General features: G+C 35.4%; 1 long non-coding RNA gene across 1 annotated transcript in view; it reads left to right on the forward strand.

Moving 5' to 3' along the window:
* Positions 1-16,710, forward strand: part of LOC118143675 (uncharacterized) — a 138,360-nt gene extending 121,650 nt beyond the window's left edge. Inside the window, exon 5 of the long non-coding RNA XR_004727984.3 lies at positions 16,525-16,710. This is a non-coding gene — a long non-coding RNA (uncharacterized LOC118143675). The remainder of the gene's footprint in view (positions 1-16,524) is intronic.
* Positions 16,711-21,238: the final 4,528 nt, after the last annotated feature.

Here is a 21,238-nt window from a genome sequence, read left to right on the forward strand (position 1 = left end):
CAAATTAGGTATTGCTCTCAAGTTTTAGCTATACAGGCCCTTTGCTCTGAAAAAAGCTTAACATACCTTGACCTCAAAGGCAGATTTTAATTGGAAATGAAGAACTTGTTTGTTAACGTACTTAAATCTTATTTCAGCATATGATAAAGTAAACAAATCAGTGAGGTACATACATAGTATGGTTATGTGGTTAATGAGAACCATTTTCATAAGTGACAAACAAAATATCTCCATTTAGCAAACATATTCCTCCAAACTGCCATCTCTGGCACTTCTGAATCCAAAATTGGAACTTCTAAAAAATTCATTCACTTGGGCAATAAATGCATATTGGATTTCTTCTCTGTGTATATTACTGCAAGGGAAAAATAAAAATGACTGTGAAGAGTTTCTACTCTAGTATGAGAAATAGGCATATATACCAATGCCTGTGAGTTCCTGACCGCTAAAGTAGTTTTGGCCCAAGGGAGATGATTGGATTAGGCAATTAGGATGGCTTGTCTTTGGTGCCCTGTCATTGTCAAACAGTTATCTCTTTTGAAATTTATCTTATTTGACCTTTAATTTTTGTATTTATTTTGCCTCTTTGTTTTCAAATATTATCTAGTTGACAGCAACATGTAAATTTACATTTTCAGCCTTGATGTGTCACCTGAGCAATAGATGTGTATTATCTTCTACAGAAACCTCTGGTTGGGTGTCTTACAGGTACTGCAAATGCAAAATTGAACTAATTCTCCCCATATTTTACCAAACTTACACCGTTTCTTTCCACATATATCACAGAAGTCTGTCAATTTTATAGCCTGAATACCTTTCATAATTTTATTCTGATATCTATTCACGGCTACTTCCTTAGACCAGCTCCGTAATTATCTTTCTTGAACTATGCAAATAGCCTCTTGCAAATGTCTCTTACTTGTTTTTCATTAAACGTCATCCTCACATGACTTTTTATAAGATTTCCTGGCAGTCTTCCCTAATATCCCTTCAGTGACTTCCCCGTTACGTTTAGGATTAAAAATAAAACACCTTCAGCCAATAAGAAAGGCCCTTATCACACAAATGGTCTTCAAAAATAATATACTTAGAGCTTGTTGAGGTACAAATTCTAGAGTCTCATTCTCAGAGATTCTGGTTTGTTGGTTCTGGGGTTGGGCCTAATAATTTTTATTTTTAATAAGGTTGCAAGAGTATCCTGATGGAGTCTTCAGAGCACCCTAAGATCATAAGCTCTGTGGAAGAAAGGGCTATCTTCTTTTCTGTTTTTCTCTCAGAATCTAGCACAGTGCCTAATCCCTGGTAGGCTCTCAATTCATGTCTGCTGAATGAATGAATTAATCTATACCTGTATTCCTTTTAAAACTCAGTTATAACTCTCTATCAGCTGTTATGCCTCAGGAAAACAAAACATGCAAGTCTGTTTCCCTTCATACATATTTGCATATTGCACATGCTGCCTAGGGTGCCTCATGCTTAAAAACAGAACACCTAGTCAAGAGTTCTACCTAGTTTTTCTGGTTCATTTGAACACAGCATAAAATTCAGGTCCCATGATACAAGTTAAATACTGTGTTTGCAATTAAACTCTTAGAAAGCAAAAGAATAAATGACACCATATCTTAAAAGATATTTATGTATGTGTTTTTTATGTTTTTCTGTTATATGTCTTTATATTTTTGTAAAATTTTCTGATTTATCTTTAAAACGGGTATATGTAATTTGTACACAAAGGCATACATTTTGGATTAAAAGTGTAGGTTTCCAAGGTTATAAATCTGTGTGGCAAACTTGAGCAGATATCAAAATTCAGAAATTTAGAAAATGTCTATAGACTGTAGCTTATGTACAAACATATCACATTGATTTCTCACTCCTTAACATGGCATCGTATAGGTCCCTCCATGATGTGGTTCCTGCGTTCCTTTATAGCCTCATATAATCAGGTCCCAAATTTGCTTAAACCCCTTAAATGGTTTACACTGCTCTTAGGACAAAACCCAAGACTTAAAAAAAAAAACAAAAAAACAAAACTGCGTGTAAAGGCCTAAATAATCCCACTCCTCTCCTTGTACTTCTTAGCTCCTTTTCTACTCCTCAGTTATTTCAATATGCTATACTCCTTCTATCCCCAAGGCCGTCTCAAATGCCTCCTTCACCTTCATACTTCTTTAACCTAAAGTCCCATGTATTTATAAGATCTCAGCTCAAATTTTTCTTTTTTCTCTTTTTTTGAGGAATCTTGGAATGATTTCCCTTCCTTTCTTTATTAAAGGTCAGTTCTCTTTGTATTGATTCTTGTTGCTCTATGTATTGTTCTTTCATAGCATGTCTAAAACGTTTACACTATTTGTTTTGATTATTTGATTGATATCTCTGTTCCTCACTGAACTGTAAGCTCTGCAAGGATGGTGATGGTCTGATTTGCTCACAGTGAAACCTTCACTACCTAGCAGAGTGCTTAGCATGTAATAAACCTTCAGTCAATGATACTGACTTCAGAATAAATAAAAATAATTGCTTGTAACACCCACCCTCTGCAAACTTTAAGCCATGTGATATAACACCCCTCTGGTTTTGCACAAATTTCTTGTTTACTGAAACACAGTTATATAGTTAAGATTTAGTTTAAGAATCAAATGAGCTTCTGGTGATTCTCTTACAACCTCCTAACCTGTTTAAAAAATACTCTATCACCAAGAACTGGTCAATTCTACTGTAATAACAAATCTTACCTCCACCCAACTTTATTGCTTTGACTCTAAGTCCAAATTATTATAATCTTAGCAATAGGAAATAGAAGTTTTCCTTCTAGTCTTAACCATGACTGTCTCTCCACCAGTACCCATTTTTTACATGATGGTCAAAGTGAGTTTTTACAGGGTGTACCAGATCACTTATGATTCCATTACTTCACATTTCATGGATTTTATCTAAGCTCTGTAACATAGTCTTAAAGCATGTGGTCCCATTCTGTACTTGGATCCTCAACAAGCACTACTGTGCTCTAATCACATGAACATTGTTTTAGTTCTCTGAAACAGCTTGTCTCAGATAATCCATACATGTTTCCTATTCTCTATCTGACCAATTCCAAGCCATGTTTCAAATCGCAGTGAAGATAACATTTACTCAGAGGATTTTTCTGGACAACCTCTATCTAAATTAAGCCTTTTTTGTTATTCGGTTCCATAGTAGTCCTTTTCATTTCTTTGTGGCATTTATCAAGCTTTAGTAGTGTGAGGGCATGCGAATGTGTATTTGTGTGTCTGCGTTTATTTGCTCAAATCTACTCTTCACTTCACTGCTTACCTCTTAGTCCATAGGCTCCATGAAGGCAGGAACCTTTTCTACCTTGTTCAGCATTATATTGCAAGGTGCCAGTATAGTGTTTTGCTCATTGTAGGCCCCTAAAAAATGTTTTTGGGTGAATAAACAGCCATTTTCTTCTTTGTACCACTTATTATCAAGCTTATGAAACTTGATTACACATATTTGTTATATATAATGTGATTCTCCCAGGAAGATGGTAAGTTCTCTCTCAACATCGTTATGGGTTTCTTAGAATTGATCTTTGCTTTTTTAAAATTTTAAACCACATCACAAAGTACCAGAATCATATTAGATGTCTGATGATCATTCATTGAATAAATACATGAATATAATATTAATGTGAATTGTAAGCAGTTCAATATTATTGGAGCATATGGTTGGCAAAGGGTAGATATGATGGGAAGAAAATCAGACTGACTACTTGAAAATTCACCATTATAAACCTATATTTTGTACTGTGAATAATTAAAAGGAAAGAAATTCAGAGCAAAGAAATTTGGTCGTATTAAGTAATGGCACATTAGGTTAAAAAGTGTTCCAGTTTTGGATGTGCCAGGTACACTGGAGATCATCCTTACACATATCCCACATATAGACAGAAGACCATGGCCCTCCACTCTCAATATATTAAAGCTGCAGCCACCTTGGAGAAGACAGTTTCAGGATGTTTTTCTGCTTTCCACTAATACACCTGGTAGAAACCAGGTCACATGCCATCTCTTGAGAAGCAGTAGTTATAGATGGGGTTGGCTTATATGAGGTAGACAGTTTCAAACAACTTTTTATTCCAAAAACTCTATTATAAATTACCTTGATTTATGTCCTCTGATATTTAATATTGTGTGGATACAACTCCATGGGCTGGCATGAATCTGTTGGAAGGATCAATCATAGGCTGGAGGACAATATTAGGACCTAAGGCCAGGTCAGACTTAGTGAGCAAAAATATGAAGTGAGAGCCAAATGTATATCTAAGGCAAGTGCTCATTGCTATACCTTATAGAAGAGAAGAGTAGAGAAAGAAAGTAGACTACTTAACTATGAGGTCTGAGCTAGAACGACCAAGAGCTAGGCTACATGATGACAAACTAGACAAAATGAGAAGAGACAGTGGATTCAGTGCTAATATGTGGTGGTCTACTTTAACGTAGTGCCTAAAGTATGGGATAGAGAAAGGGAGGTGAGCAAAGTACCTTTAAAAGTTATGTCAGAATTGTATCTATCAGTAAATAAGAAATAAAGGATATATAAATAACATGCACTTTATTCTCTGTGTATAGAATGTCTCATAATGTTAATGCATAGTAGAATATTGGATATTATGTATGTATTGAGAGCAATACCACTAAGATCGTGGAGTAGGAGATAACACCCCTCGTCTCTCCACAAATATTTAAATATAGAAATATACTGACAAGCCAGAATAGCCCAGATAGGGATTAACAGCCATTAAATAATCTTTAGCAATATAGTAGAGCAAGAAAACCAGACAATATCTGTGTAGAAAGTATTGCTAGTGAGATTGATATACCTGAGATGCCAGGAGATAGCTAGGAGCAAGGAGAAAAGGCAGAGGCTATTGATATGAGCCAGATGTTGGGGACAGCTGTGAACTCCAATAGTCTGCTCTGCAGAATACCAGCCTCTCTTGCTACTGAGGTAACCAACAACCATTCTCACTGAGGAAACCCAGAGAGAGAGACTTGGCTGCATACCCAGACCCACCTGCAAGAAGTGGCCACTGTCAAGTAGCTTTGGGAAGGGAGCAGTGACATCTCCCAACCTCTCACGTGTCCTGACTCTGTATCTGAAACCACTCCATGAGTGCCCACACTCAGGCCCAGGCTCTGTGGCTGTGTTGGGCCTACCATGCTGCAGACATTGGAACTATCACTGTGGAAAACTAGTTTGTACTTTGGGCCCCAAACCAAGCCCTCATTATGTATACTCAGGTTTTGGGCACTGGCATAGTTACCATAAAAATCTAGATTCCACCCCAATCCAACAGCTGCTCTAAATTTGTGCACACATGTGTTTTCTCATCTGTGGCTCCCCAGCCACTTTAAAAGCATCCATGCCTCACATTCTGTTGACAATGAAGAAGCAAGAGAGTCTGCATTTTGGGCAGCATGGTCATTACTACCCTGGATTCCAGAGCCATAGTCTCTTTATGCATGCTTATGCTTCAGGTCTTAGCTCCATAGCTGCTCCACAGGTGCTCCTCCTCAGATATTGGTGCCATCAACACCGCAAGTGAACCTTAAAGACCCAATGCCAAGAGGCATTCTGTTAGCCACAACTTTAATCTTAGGAGACAAATAGATGAGGAGGACCTTAGCAGCCATCAACACCAAAGACTACCAACAACCCTCAGCACCATTATGGACATCTACAGCTTTGGCTATTGAGGACCTCTGTTGTATTTGTTAATGCTGACCTCAGCTGACTGAACTGCATACAGACTCTATAACTAGACCCCTCACTGATGGTGGAACTGCTGGACCACACACAGCAAGAACTCTCACACTCCTCTTCCCCATAGGAAAATATATTTCTACAATGAAACTAACCCATAAAGTTTGCAAGAGGTAGGACTGTTCCATCAAATATGCAGACATTAATATACTGCAATAAGAAGCATATAAAAAACCATGGACATACCACCAAAAGAACATAGTAATCTCCTGGTAGCTGATCCCAAAGAAAATGAGATATATTAATAGTCTGATAAAGAATTTAAAATACTCGTTTTAGGAAAGTTCATTGACCTTTAATAAAATACACAGACACAATTCAATGAAATCAGGAAACAAACAACCAATAGTAGAAATCTGACAAGAAAAGTTGAAATTATTTAAGAAATCAAACAAATTTTGGAACTGAAGTATACATTAAATCTAAAATGCCCTATAGAACATGGACAGCAGCATTTTTCAAGCAGAAGAAAGAATCTATGAAGACATTATTTTAAAATATGCAGAGGTGAGGGCCGGGCGTGGTGGCTCAAGCCTGTAATCCCAGCACTTTGGGAGGCCGAGGCGGGTGGATCATGAGGTCAGGGGATTGAGACCATCCTGGTCAACATGGTGAAACCCCGTCTCTACTAAAAATACAAAAAATTAGCTGGGCACAGTGACACGTGTCTGTAATCCCAGGTACTCAGGAGGCTGAGGCAGGAGAATTGCCTGAAGTCAGGAGGCGGAGGTTGCGGTGTGCTGAGATTGCACCATTGCACTCCAGCCTGAGTAGCAAGAGCAAAACTCCATCTAAAAAAAATATATATATATATATATATATTTTTATATGTATGTATATATATGTATGTATAATATATATGTATGTATATATGTATGTATATACATATATATACATACACACAAAAATATATATATATTTTATATGTATGTATATATATATATATATATATATATATACATATACACACACACACACACACACAGAGGAGAAAAAGGAAAAAAGGGAATGAATAAAGGTTTCAGGATATATGGGACAGCATCAAAAGCGTAAACATTCAACTTAAAGGAGTTTAAAAGGGGAGGAGAGAGACAAACGGTAGAAAGTTTAAAGAAATAACATTAATATGCTTTCCAGATACGAAGAAAGATAAAAAACATCCTGGCACAGGAAAGTCAAGTCTCCAATCAGATTAAATCCCAAGTACAACTACACCAAGACATATTACATTCAAACTGTCAAAAATCAAAAACATAAAGAGGATTGTGAAAGCAAGAGAAAGAAACAAATGACATATAATAGAGTTTCAATAAAGCTAGCAGCAGATTTATCAGCAGAAATTCTACAGGCCGGTAAATAAAAGGACAATACCATTGTCACTTAATATCCATGTGGGCTTGGTTCAGGGCCCTCCCATGGATACCAAAATATACAGATGCTCAAGTATAAATATAAATTGGCATAGTATTTGCATATAATCTATGCATATGCTTCTGTATACTTTAAAAATCTCTAGATTATTTATAATTCATACAATGTAAATACTATCTAAATAGATATTACACTGTATTGTTTAGTAATAATGACAAGAACAAAGTGTAGGTTCTCAGTACAGATGCAGTTTTGCAGGGGAATATTTTTGATCTGTGGTTGGTTGAATGCACACATGTTGAACTCACAAATATGAAGGGTTGACTATATGTTCAACGTTCTGAAAGATAAAATATTCTACTCATCAAGAACATTGTATTGAGCAAAGCTATTTTTCAGATTTGAAGGATAAATATAGTTCCAGACAAGAAAAATCTGATAGAGTTCATCATTACTAGACCTCTCTTATAAGAAATGCTAAATGATGATCCTCAAGCTAAAATTAAAATGTGAATTATTAACATGACAACATACGAAAGCATTAAACTTTCTGACAAAAGAAAGTACATAGTCAAATTTAAAATACTCAGAAACAGTAAAGGTGGTGTGTAGATCATTTTTGCCTCTAGTGTGGTATTAAGATTAAAATATAAAATTATTAAAAATAACATAATTTGGCTGGTCATGGTGGCTCACGCCTATAATCCCAGCACTTTGGGAGGCTGAGGCGAGTGGAACATGATGTCAGGAGTTCGAGACCAGCCTAACCAATATGGTGAAACCCTATATCTACTAAAAATACAAAAACTAGCCAGGCGTGGTGGTGGGTGCCTGTAGTCCCAGCTACTCGGGAGGCTGAGGCAGGAGAATCACTTGAACCTGAGAGGTGAAGGTTGCAGTGAGTCCAGATTGAGACACTGCACTCCAACCTGGCTGACAGAGGGAGGCTCTATCTTAAATAATAGTAATTACCATAATTTGTTAAAGGATATACAATATAAAAATATATGAGTTGTGAATCAAGAACATAAAATGGGGAGGAGGTGGAGTAAAATGTAGAGTTATTTTATGTAATCAAAGTTAAGTTGTCGTCAGGTTAAAATAGCCTGTTATAATTATAAATTCTTTTAGGTAATCCTCATAGTATCCAGAAAGCATACACCTGTAGTAAGCATACAAAACACAAAAAGTAAGAAACCAAAGCAGATCAGTGGACAAAATCATCTATTCAGAAAGGAAGATAGCAAGAGAGGAAAAAAGGCATGAAGGATCTACCAAGCAACCAGAAAACAACAAAATGGCAATAGTAAATCCTTACCTACCAACATTTACTTGGCATATAAATGGATTGTATTCTCCATCAAAAAACATGCAGTTATGGAAGAGATAATAAAGCAAGGCTCAACTATGCTTTCTACAAGGAACTGAATTCAGCTTTGAGGACTTATAGATTGGAAGTGAAACAATGGAAAAAGCTGTTCCATGCTAATGGAAAATAAAAGAGAACAGAAGAAACTATATTTATATCAGATAAAGTAGACTTTAAGTCAAAAATTGTAAAACAAGTGAAGGAAAATCATTATATAACAATGAAGGGGTTAATTTATCAAAAAGATATAACAACTGTAAACATACATGTACCCAATATCAGAATACCTGAATATATAAAGCAAATACATATTTGAAGCGATAGGCTATAATACAATAATAGTAGTAGAGGAATTCAGTAACACACTTTCAGTGATATACAGATCATCCAGAATGAAAATAAGAAACAGGATGTGAACTACATATGAGACCAAGTTGACCTAACAGACATATTATAGAACATTTCATCCAACAGCAGCAGAATATGTATACTTTTCAAGTGCTCATGAAAAATTCTCAAGGATAGACTATATGTTATGCCACAAAACAAGTATTAACAAATTTAAGAAGATGAAATTCTATCGAGTATCTTCTCCAACCATAATTTTATGAAAATAAAAATAGACATTTCAGAATATTCACAACTATGTAGAGATTAAGCAATATGCCCCCAAATGATCAATTAATCAAACAAAAAATTAGAAGGGAAATTAAATATTTTGAGGCAAATCAATATGGAAAGACAACATTCCAAAACTTTTTAGGATACCACAAAATCAATTCTAAAAGATATGTTTATAGCGATAAATGCCTACATCAAAAAGAGATTTCAAACAATCATAAATTACATCTCAAGGAAGTAGAGAAAGAAAACTGAGCTTGAAGTTAGTAAAAGGAAGGACATAGTAAAAATCAGAACATAAATAAGTAGAAGATGGGAAAACAATAGAGAAGATCAGTGAAACTAAGAGTTGGTTTTCTGAAAAAATAAAATCAACAAAGCTTTAGCTACATTAAGCAAAAAAAGAGAGAAGACGTAAAGTCAGAAAAGGAGGAAACATTAAAAATGTTAACAGAAATACAAAGGATCCTAAGAGAATACTCTGAACAGTTAAACACAAACACACTGAATAATCTCAAAGAAATTGATAAATTCCTTGAACATACAGCCTATCAAAACTGAATCATGAATAAGTAAACAACGTGAACAAAAAAATAGTAAGGAGATTCAATCAGTAATAAGTCTCCCAACCACAAAAAGCCCAAGATCTTATGCCTCACTGTGGAATTCTGCCAAATATTTAAAGAATTAATGCCAATTTTTTTCAAACTCTTCCAAAAGCTGAAGAGAAGGAAAAATGTTGAAACTCATTTACCAAGGCCAGCATTTCCCTAATACCAAAGCCAGATAAGGACACTATATAAAAAATTACAAGCTCATATGTCTGCTGAACACAGATGCAAAAATTCTCAACAGAATACTAGTAAGCCAAATTTAATAGCACATTAAAAGCATTATTCATCATGATTAAGAGGGATTTATCACTGGGATTTCAGGATGGTTCAGGATACCTAAATCAAATGTGATGCACCACACTAATGGAATGAAGGACAAAAAAACCATGTGATCAGTCTCAATAGATGCTGAAATCTCTGAGAAATTTCTAAACCGCTTTCCACAGTGACTGAACTAATTTACATTTGCACTAGCAGTACGTAAGCATTCCCTTTTTTCCCTCAACCTCACCAACGTCTGTTATTTTTGACTTTTTAATAGTAGCCCTCCTGATTGGTTTGAGGTATTATTTCATTGGGGTTTTGATGTGCATTTCTCTAATGGTTAGTGATTTGGAGTATCTTTTCATGTTTGTTGGCCGTTTGTATGTCTTCCTTTGAGAATTGTCTGTTTGCGTCCATGGCCCAATTTTTAATGGAGTTATTTTATTTTATTTTTCTTTGTTGAATTGTTTAAGTTCCTATGGATTCTGGATATTAGACTTTTATTGCACTGTTTCTGAATTTTTTTCTCTAATTCTGTAGGTTGTTATTTACCCCATTATTTACTACCAAGTTTTTTTTTTTTGCTGTGTGGAAGCAATTTAATTTAACTATGTCCCACTTGTGATTTTTTGTTTTTTGCAATTTCTTTTGAGGATTTAGTCATACATTCTTTCAGAAAGCTTACATTCAGAATTATGTTTCCTAGGTTTTCTTCTAAGATTTTCTTAGTTCGTCATCTTACATTTAAATCTGTAATCCATCTTGAGTTAATTTTTGCATATGGTAAATGGTAAAGATCCAGTTTCATGTTTTACATATGGCTAGCCAGTTAGCACCATTTTTTCCCCTTCAACTTATGTGCAGGGTGTGCAGGTTTGTTACATAAATGTGTGCCGTGGTGTTTTGCTGCACAGATCAACCCACCACGTAGGTATTAAGCCCAGCATGCATTAGCTATTTTACCTGAGTCTCTCCCTCCCTTAGTACCCCTGAGAGGCCCCAGAGTGTGTTGTTCCCCACCCTCTGTGTCCATGTGTTCTTCAGCTCCCACTTATAAGTGAGAACATGTGGTGTTTGGTTTTTTGTTTCTGTGTTAGTTTGCTGAGGATGACTTCCAGCTCCATCTGTGTCCCTGCAAAGGAAATGAGCTTCTTTTTTATGGCTGCATAGTATTCCATAGTTTATATGGACCACATTTTCTTTATCCAGTCTATCATTGATGGACATTTGGATTGATTCCATGTCTTTGCTGTTGTGAATAGTGCTGCAATAACCGTATGTGTGCATGTATCTTTATAATAAAATGATTTATATTTCTTTTGATATATACTCAGTAATAAAATTGCTGAGTCAAATGGGATTTCTGCTTGTATATCTGTGAGGAATCACCACACTCTCTTCTACAATGGTTGAATTAATTTATGTTCCTACCCACACTGTGAAAGCATTTATTTTTTTTTTCCTCCACAACCTTGTCAGCATCTGTTATTTCTTGATTTTTTAATAACCACCTTTCTGGTTGGTGTGAGATGGTATCTCACTGGGGTTTTGATTAGTATTTCTCTAATAATCAGTGACGTTAAGCATTTTTTCATATTTTTGTTGGTCACATAAATGTCCTCTTTAGAGAAGTGTCTGTTCATATTTTTATTTCCCACCTTTTTAATTAAGTTTTTTTGGTTTTTGTAAATTTGTTTGAGTTCCTTGTAGACTCTGGATATTAGCCCTTTGTCAGATGGATAGATTGCAAATATATTCTTCCATTCTATAGGTTTTCTCTTCACTCTGATGATAGTTTGTTTTGTTGTATAGAAGCTCATTAGTTTAGTCAGATCTCATTTGTCATATTTTGCTTTTGTTGCAATTGCTTTTGGTATTTTCATCATGAAATCTTTATCTATGCCTGTGTCCTGAATGGTGTTGCTTAGATTTTTCTACTGGGATTTTTATAGTTTTGGGTTTTACATTTAAGTCTCTAATCTATCTTGAGTTAATTTTTGTATAAGGTTTAAGGAAGGGATTTAGTTTCAGTTTTTCTGCATATGGCTAGCCAGTTCTCCTAGCACCATTTATTAAATAGGAAATTCTTTCCTCATTGCCTGTTTTTGTAAGGTTTGTTGAAGATCAGGTGGTTGTAGGAGTGTGGTCTTATTTCTGAGTTCTCTATTTTGTTCCATTGGTCTATGTGTCTGTTTCTGTACCTGTACATGCTGTTTTGGTTACTGTAGCCTTGCAGTATAGTTTGAAGTTGGGTAGTGTGATGCCTCTTTTTTTTTTTTTTCCTTAGGATTGTCTTGGCTATATGGGCTCCTTTTTGGTTTTATATCAATTTAAAAATAGTTTTTCAAAAAAATTCTGTGAAGACTGTCAATGGTAGTTTAATGGGAATAGCATTGAATCTGTAAATTACTTTGGGCTGTATGACCATGTTCATGATATTGATTCTTCCCATCCATGAGCATGGAATGCTTTTTCATTTGTTTGTGTCCTCTCTTACTTCCTTGAACAGTGTTTTATAGTTCTAATTGAAGAGGTCATCCACTTCCCTTATTACGTGTATTCCTAGGTATTTCATTCTCTTTGTAGCAATTATGAATGGGAGTTCATTCATGGCTTGGTTCTCTGCTTTGTCTGTTGTTGATATATAGGAATGTTTGTGATTTTTGCACATTGATTTCACATCTTGAGACTTTAGTGAAGTTGCTTATCAGCTTAAAAAGTTTTAGGGCTTAGACAATAGGATTTTCTAAATATAGGATCATGTCATCTGCAAACAAAGATAACTTGACTGTTTTTCTCTTCTTATTTGACTATCCATTATTTATTTCTCTTGTCTGATTGCCCTGGCCAGAACTTCCAATACTATGCTGAATACAAGTGTTGAGAGAGGACCTCCTTTCAAGGGGATTGTTTCCAGCTTTGCCCGTTCAGTATATTGACTGTGGGTTTGTCATATGTGGCTATTATTATTTTGAGGTATGTTTCTTCAACACTTAGTTTACCGAGAATTTTTAACACGAAGGGATGTTGAATTTTATTGAAGACCTTTTTGTACCTATTGAGATAATCATGTGTTTTTTTGTCTTTGGTTCTTTTTTTGTGATTAATGACATCTATTGATTTGCATATGTTGAACTAACTTTGCTTCACAGGGGTGAAGCCAACTTGATCATGGTGGGTAAGCTTTTTGATGTACTGCTAGATTTGGTTTACCAGTATTTTATTGAGGATTTTTGCATTGATAATCATCAAGGTTATTGGTCTAAAGTTTTGTTTGTTTGATTGTCTCTTTGTTTTGTTTCTCTGCCAGGTTTTGGTTTCAGGATGATACTGTTGTCATAAAATGAGTTAGGAAGGAGTACCTTCTTTTCAATTGTCTAGAATAGTTTCAGAAGAAATGATACTAGCTTTGCTTTGTACCTCTGGTAAAATTCAGCTGTAAATCTATCTGGTCCTTGGCTATTTTTGGTTGGTAGGCTATTTATTACTGCCTCAATTTCATAACTTTTTATTGGTCTATTCAGGGAATCAACTTCTTCCTGGACACATACATAAATTGATACATTCCTGGACACATACACCATCAGTCTTAGGATGGTGTATGTGTTCAGCAATGTATCACTTTATTCTAGATTTTCTAGTTTATGTACATAGAGGTGTTTATAGTGTTCTCTAATGGTTGTTTGTATTTCTTTGTGGTCAGTGGTGATATCCCCTTTATCATATCTGATTGTGTTTACTTGAGTCTTCTATCTTTTCTTCTTTATTAGTCTTGCTTGTGGTCTACCTATTTCATTCATTAAAAAAAAAAAAAAGCTTCTAAATGCATTGACCTCTTGAAAGGTTTTTTGTGTCTCCATCTCTTTCAGTTCCATTCTGATCTTGGTTATATCTTATCTTCTACTAGTTTGGGGCTTTGTTTGATCTTGGTTCTCTAGCACTTTTTGTTAGGATGTTAGGTTGTTAATTTGAGATCTTTATAGCTTTTTGATATGGGCATTTGGTGCTATAAATTTCCCTCTTAACATTGCTTTAGCTGCATCCAGAGATTTTGATATGTTGTCTCTTGGTTCTCATTAGTTTTAAAGAACTTCTCAATTTCTGCCTTCATTTTATTATTTACCCAAGATTCATTCAGGAGCAGGTTGCTCAATTTCCATGTATGTTTTATGGTTTTGAGGGAGTTTCTTATTCTTGAGTTTTAATTTGTTTGTGCTGTGATCTGATAGACTGTTACAATTTTAGTTATTTTGCATTTGCTGAGGAGTATTTTACTTTCCATTTTGTGATAAATTTTAGAGTAAGTACCATGTGGTGATGAGAAGAATATATATTCTGTTGATTTTGGGTGAAGAGTTCTGCAAACATCTATACAGAGGTAAGTGCCACTTGATCCAGAGCTAAGTTCAGGTTATGAATATCTTTGTTAATTTTCTGTCTTAATAATCTGTTTAATATTGACATTGGAGTATTAAAGCCTATCACTATTATTGTGTGGGAGTCTAAGTCTCTTTGAAGGTCTCTAAGAACTTGCTTTACTGATCTGTGTGCTACTGTATTTGGCGCATATATATTTAGGATAGTTAGCTCTTCTTGTTGAATTGAAGCCTTAGGTATTATGTTACATCCTTTTTTGTCTATTTTGGTCTCTCTTGCTTTAGAGTTTGTTTTGCCAGAAAGTCTGATTGCAGCCCCTACTTTTTCTGTTTTCCATTTGCTTGGGAAAATTTCCTCTATCCTTTTATTTTGAGCCTATGTGTGTCTTTTCAGGTGAGATGGGTCTCTTGAATATAGCACACTGATGGGTCTTGACTCATTATCTAGCTTGCCATTTCTGTGTCTTTTAATTTGGGCATTTAGCTCATTCACTTTTAAGGTTAATATCATTATATGTAAATTTGATCTTGTCATGATGATGCCAGCTGGCTATTTTCCAAACTTGTTTATAGAGTTGCTTCATGGTATCACCGGTCTGTATACTTCAGTGTGTTTTTGTAGTGGCTGGTAATAGGTTTCCCTTTTTATATTTAGTCCTTCCTTTAGGACCTCTTCCATGGCAGGTCTGTGGTGACAAATTCCTCCAGCATTTGCTTGTCAGAAAAGGAACTTATTTTTCTTTCCCTTATGGAAGCTTAGTTTGGCCAGATATGAAATTCTGGGCTGGAAATTCTTTTCATTAAGAATGTTGAATATTGGTTCTTAATCTCTTCTGAATCGCCAGGTTTCCACTGAGAGTTCTGCTGTTAGTCTAGTGGGCTTCCCTTTGTAGGTGACCTGGCATTTCTCTTTGGTTTTTCTTAACCTTTTTTTCTTTCATGTTTCTCTTGAGGAATCTGATGGTTGTGTGTCTTGGGGTTGATCTTCTCATGGAGCATCTGACTGGAGTTCTCTGCATTTTCTGAATTTGAATGTGCCTGTCTTGCTAGGTTGGGGAAGTTCTGTGGGATGTTATTCTGGAGTATATTTTCCAACATAGTTTTGTTCTGTCTCTTTCAGGTACTACAATAAGTGATAAGTTCAGTCTTTTTATATAATTCCACTGTTCTCAGAGATTTTATTTCTTTTCCTTTTAATTTCTTTGGTCTTGTCTGTCTGTCTTATTTCAACAAGATAATCTTAATGCTCTGCGATTCTTTCCTCCACTTGGAGTATTCTGCTATTGATACTTGTGATTGCCTTGTCAATTTCTTGTGTTGTGTTTTTTTAGATCCATCAGGTCATTTATGTTCCTGTTTAAAGTGGTTATTCTGGTTGTCAGCTCCTGTAATGTTTTATCATGGTTGTTAGTTTCTTTGCGTTGCGTTAGAATATGCTTCTTTAGCTCAGCAAAATTCATTTTTACTCACCTTCTAAAGCCTACTTCTGTCAATTAATCCATTTAAGACTCCGCCCAGTTCTATGCCCTTGCTGGAGAGGTGTTGCAATTATTTGGAGGAGAAGAGGCACTCCAGCCTTTTGAGTTTTCAGTGTTTTTGCATTGATTTTTTTTCTTATCTTTGTGGGCTTATCTATCTTTGATCTTTGAGGATTCTGACCTTTGAATGGAATTTTTGTAGGATCTTTTGTTGGTGATGTCCTTCGCTTTCTGTTTGTTTGTTTTTAACAGGCCCCTCTTTCATAGGACTGCTGTTGTTTGTTGGAAGTCCACTCCAGACCTTATTCACCTGGGTCCCTCCTGCACCTAGAGTTATTACAAGTAGAGGTAGCAAAATGACAAAGATGGCAACCTGTTCCTTCTTCTGGAAGCTTTGACCCAGAGGGTCACCAACCTGATCCTAGCCCCGGTACTTCTGTATGAGGTATCTAAAGACCCCTGTTGGGACATTCACCCATTCAGTAGGAACCAGTTTGGGGAGCCATGTGAAAAAGCAGCCAGCCTGTCTCTTGGCAGAGTAGGTGTGCTGTACCATTTTGTATATATGTGGTATAAGTACAAAATGAAATACTCAAAAAACAGCATAATATTTATATTTGCAGAAACATGGACGAAACAGGAGGACATTTGTTGAATGTAAGAAGCCAGGCACAAAAAGAAAATTACGGCATTATCTCAGGTATATGAAGATTGCAAAAAAGTTGACCTCATGGAAACAGAGCAAAATTGTGATTACTAGAAGCTGGAGGGTGAGGAGATTGGGGAGATATTGGAGAAAAGACACAAAATTTCAGTTAGGAAGAATAGACTTAAGAGTTCTGTTGTACATTATAATGACTACAGTCAATAACAATATATTGTATATTTGAAAATTGTTGAGAGTAGAGTTTAATCATTCTCACCACAGAATATACACATGTAGGGTAATGTATATATTAAATAGCTTAATTTATCCATTCTAGAATGTATACAAATATTGAAACATCATTTGTATATCATAAATATATAAAACTTTTACTTGTGAATTAAAATAAGTAAACAAGTAATTATATATTTATTCATTCATTTACTGAATATATATTGTTTTAGTTTCATTTTAATGATGAGGAAACTGACTTTAGGAAAGGCTATATAACTATCCTCAGAGATGGAGAGGAAAAAATGGTCTAGTACTCCTGGAGTCTCAGTCTGCAAAATATCACATGTGAAAATATGTAGAATTTTTGGCTATTTACATTCATATACTACATTTAGAACTTTAGTAATGTAAACAGAATGACTCCAAGTGATGTCAATATATAATTGAATTTTCATCAATACTGAATGGAAAAGAATCTCATTTTCTACCTTCTTTTTAGTTCATCCTCCTCCCACTCTATTTAATTCTTCTCCATTTCAGGACTTAGCTTTATGATCATAGTTATCTCTTTTTCTTACCTTTTACTCTCAGATCACACGTACTTCATATATAAATAATCTATTTTTAATAAGGTTTATTTTTATATTTATAGGAAAATTAGTGTAGTACAGTTTCTGTATACCCTAAACCTAGTTTTCCCTATTATTAACATCTTATGTTAATATGAAACATTTGATATAATTAATGGACTAATATTAATAAATTATTGTTAAATAAAATCAATAAGTTACACACATTTTGTTTTCACCTAATATTCTTTGTCAGTTATAAGATTCCATCTAGAGCACTGTTTTCCCATTCTCTTCAGTGAGGTTGCTTCATACATAGTAATACAGCTAGACTCTGCTGCCACAGTCTGCATTCCTTCCTAAGATCCTCCTGATTTCATGAGTTATTTAAAAAATATTAAGGTTTATTCTTTGTGCTGTAAAATAATGTCTTGTATCCATCATTAATATTCCATTATATTATGTATAGTTATCATGTCTCTTTAGGTTCTTCTTTGCTTTGGCAGTTTCTGAAACATTCCTTGTTTTTCATAGCTTTGAGGTGTTACCAGTTAGGTATCTTACAGTATGCTCCACTGTTGCAGTTTGTGGTGCTTTCTTATAATAAGACTGGGGTTGGGGTTACTAGGAAGTAGACCATAGTTCAAAAGTGCCATCACCATATCATATTGAGGATGCATACTATCTACATGACTTAGCATTGTTGATGTTGACCTTACTTACTTGGCTGAGGTAGCACTTGTCAGGTTTCTCCACTGTAAAGTTAAATTTCTCCCTTCTTTCCTGTACTCTTTAAAAAGAAGTGATTATGGGCTGGGCGTGGTGGCTCAAGCCTGTAATCCCAGCACTTTGGGAGGCCGAGGCGGGTGGATCACGAGGTCCAAGAGACGGAGACCATCCTGGTCAACATGGTGAAACCCCGTCTCTACTAAAAATAGAAAAAATTAGCTGGGCATAGTGGCGCGTGCCTGTAATCCCAGCTACTCAGGAGGCTGAGGCAGGAGAATTGCCTGAACCCAGGAGGTGGAGGTTGAGGTGAGCTGACGTCGTGCCATTTTACTCCAGCCTGGGTAACAAGAGCGAAACTCCGACTCAAAAAAAAAAAAAAAAAAAAAGAAGTGATTATGTAGAGACCACATCTAAGGAGTGGGAGTTAGGCTGCTTGAGGACAAAGTAACTACATTGATTATTCGAAATTCTTCTATGAGAGTGCTTATCTTATTTATTTTATATCTTGGGTTATAAAAATACTACTTAATTTGTTTTGTTAATTTGATTGTTTCAGATTTGGCAATTGGGAACTCCTAGCTACTACACTCCTTTGACATACGCTATCAATGTAGGGTGTGTGTTTGGGTATGTGTGCACTTGTATGTGTGTTTAAGCATTTCCATACTTTTTGGTGATACAGGCTGTTCCAGGTTAATCTGCTTATTTATTTCTCCAGTCTTAGAATCAGCCATTTCTGCAAAGATCTTGATTCCTTTATTCAAGAGTAGTACTAGAAACCAAGATCTGGATGCTAGGTGTGCTCATTGCTACTGGTCATTTGTTTTAGTTCCTCTCAGATAGTAGAGCAAATATATATGTTTGTATCCACTTATGTATGTACCCATACCTGTGGACATTTCTATATATATTCATTTGTATCTATATTAAGACAAACACGAGTTAATACTTACATCTCCAAGTCTAATCCATGACCACTCTTACACTTGTTTTGCTGTAAACTTATACTCCAACAGTGAGAAACTTTACTGAATTGTTCCATTTCAGTTTATTTTTAATTTTTTTAGCTTCTCCATTGAGTGCACATCATTCCAGTTTAAATGTATAGTAGTATCAGAATTGTTAATCCGCCACCCCATTGAAAATAACATTATTAACTGACTACAGTGCTTATGTGATCCTTTTGCCTTCAGTCTTACGGACTCCACTCCTTTCCAAAGTTACTTAGATCAGCACTGTTTTCCCTTTCTCTTCAGTGAGGTTGCTTCATACATTGTAATACAGCTACACTCTGCTGTCACAGTCTGCATTCCTTCCTGAGATCCTCCTGATTTCATGAGTTATTTTAAAAACAATAATGTTTATTCTTTGTGCTGTAAACTAATATCTTATATCCATCATTAATATTCCATTTGAAATAATTTTACTGCTTGAAAAATCCCCTGTGCTTTGTCTATCCCTTTTAAAACTTGTCATGACACCCGTAAACATTTTATCTTCATCTTCCCTTACCCTCAGTTCCCAAGTACTTTTGAAAGGCATATATCTTTAATTATTTTCTGTACTCTGTGCCTTAAATTGGCCTATAGGTATCTCATCTTCCTGGTAATTGGCAGGGTATAGAAATTTTATAATCCGACTTCACTGTGGTTTCAATGTGGAATTGATAATGGAAAACATCACACTTGTTTAGCATTTCTTCTTTGGTACCTCAGAGCACTTTACCAATTAAACACACTTCAAAAGCGGAGTGAATGAGATTTTTATCGATGATTATGTTGACAGAGAAAAACTTTTTCCAAGGTCATTGAAAACTTGGCCCAAATCATGGCCATGGAAGGAGTATTTCATTTCCTGTGCCATTTACTCACACTAGGTCGTCTCTTACAATAATGAGTGATGAAAAACAAAATCCTTTTTCTCCATGTTCCTCCTTTCTTTTTCCCCTGGGAACCAGGTATTTTTGGGAAGCAAGAATCTTGGATAGTACCCAGATACATCTTGGGAGTCTTTCAGTGGCACAATTTTAATCTAATCTAGCTTCTGGTATTTAGGAAACCAGACATATAATCTCCGTCTCTGTAGGGGATCTAAGCAGTCACATGCTTTCTCCCCAGTGCTGTCTGCCTATTTTTGCCCAAAGACATAATAACTATTTTAGGTAACTTCATACTGTGACAAGGCATGTGTTATGCAAATGAAATGAAGACATTTTAGGCTGAATTAACAGATATTTTTAAGGCAAGACAATTCAGGAGAGAATGTCTAAGTAATTTGGGTAGAATTTAAAACTTCCTTTACGTTATTGACTCTAGCCTCCACATGAAAAGCTATTTTTTCTCAGCTTACACTCTTGTTCTTTCTTAATAAGTCTAATACTTAGTTATTTACACAGTACTAATTACCTGAGCAAAGTGTGGGTCTATTTATTTGAAACTTTCTATGCAAAGACAAAGAATTAACTTTGGATAAATTAGGATATGCATTAACTTTAACCTGCTTTGAAGGTATTTTCTAACAAATAGTAGGTATACCTGTGAGATACATTCTGCATAATAAAAAAGATAATAAATACTTTATTAACTTATAGAATATGGCCTGGGCATACTAGTTCATGCCTGTAATCCAAGCACTTTGGGAGGCAAAGACAGGTAGCTCACGTGAGGCCAGGAGTTTGAGATCAACGTGGCCAACATGGAGAAACCCCATCTCTACTAAAAACGCAAAAATTATCTGGGTGTGGTGGTGCATGTCTGTAATCTCAGCTACGCTGGAGACTGAGACATGAGAACCACTTGCACCCCAGAGGTGGAGGTTGCAGTGTGCCCAGATCATGCCACTATACTCCAGCCTGGGTGACAGAGTCAGACTGTCTCAAAAAAAAATAAATAAAATAAGTAAACAAGTGAATTAATAAATGAATGAATAAAAATTTTTTACACAGCATTAGATTTCTCATGAAAAGTTAAAAATCATGAAACTTTTCTACTTCGGAAAATGAAATATCTTAAAGCATTGTCTTTACAAGGATGCCTATAGACGTGTTAACATTTATGTATACAAAGCTTTCTTTTTAAAAGAAGTAGAATAAGAAATTCACTATGTTAAAAACCCCAAATATTTTCCTCGTTTTCTGGCTGTCACTGGCATCAGGAGTCT

This window comes from Callithrix jacchus, chromosome 11, assembly GCF_049354715.1.
Source record: "Callithrix jacchus isolate 240 chromosome 11, calJac240_pri, whole genome shotgun sequence".
NCBI classification, from domain to species: domain Eukaryota; kingdom Metazoa; phylum Chordata; class Mammalia; order Primates; family Cebidae; genus Callithrix; species Callithrix jacchus.